The sequence below is a fragment of the Alligator sinensis genome, unplaced genomic scaffold, assembly GCF_000455745.1.
Source record: "Alligator sinensis unplaced genomic scaffold, ASM45574v1 scaffold467_2, whole genome shotgun sequence".
NCBI lineage: Eukaryota > Metazoa > Chordata > Crocodylia > Alligatoridae > Alligator > Alligator sinensis.
Window position 1 is genome coordinate 1567926 of NW_005842129.1, and position 1198 is coordinate 1569123.

Sequence of the window (1198 nt, forward strand, 5' to 3'; positions counted from 1 at the left end):
GGCCAAATAGCCAATGGCAAGGAGGTGCCATGGCCACCTCCTGCCTGCAGAGCCTCAACGGCAGTGAGGCACAAAGGATCTGAATGGAAGTGGCGGGTGGTGGGGGGGATGTGTGTTTCTGTGCCTGCTCCCAGGAGCCGGGGGGGGGAGGGGGGAGGGGCGAGGGCAGCGGCACCCCTCTACAGACAGATGTAGGGGGGCGCTCAAACGTGGCTGCCACCACCCCTGCCACCCACCACCCTATGCTGCTACCTATCACCCTGTGCCACCGCGGCATGCCGCTTTCCCATGGCTGGTTGCACCTGCAGCTCTGCGGGCTGCTAACGGGTAGCATGTGATTGACTGGGTGTGAGGCCTGTCAGCAGCCCATGAGGGCGCACATGTGACCACCCATGGGAAAGCAGCACATGGCGGCAGCAGCACGAGGTGGTGGGTGGTGGCAACATGGGGCAGTGGACGGCAGTGGCAGCGGCACAGGGTGGTGGGTGGCAGCCAACGTGTGCAAGCCCCTTCTCCCCCCCTGCATCCGGCCACCACCACCAGAAAGGGGTACACTTGTTAAAAAAGGTTGAAAACCCCTGCTCTAGCATGACCACAAATATTCCCCAAATAGTTCAGTAAAATAACACCTTACCAAACTATTGCCCAATTGCTTGCAAGGGGTACCAGCCCAGAAATCCTGGATGAGCCCCAAAATATAACTCTTCTGCCAGGCACCAGATGGCAATAACAAGTGCTGGGTTTAAATTTAGGGATTTAACATTAACTTTCTCAACCTGGATTGAGCCCTGACCCAGAAACTGAGGGAAGTAAAATGTAACTGGGTGTCTTAATATGAATAAACTTCCCCAGTCACAAGCAACATTCAACTATAACAGGGTTTATTACAGGGGGAAATGGGAGCAAACATCCAACCTTAGAGAAAACCTTAACTATTAAACAATTAACTGAAACCCAAGACAGTTATCAGTCTCAGTCACTAGCAAAGGAACTCAAGGGAGCTGCCACCTGGCTCAATCTGTTGGGAAGGGAGACACCCAGGAACACCATCTGGGGCATCTACCATGAGCCAAAGGGCATCCCCAGAGTGACTTCCATTTAGACACTCTCTTGTTCCTCACACACAGCATCTCTGCACCAAAACTAAGGACTATCCACTGAATATTTCTGCACAACTCACAGTGAGTGCCAACCTGTT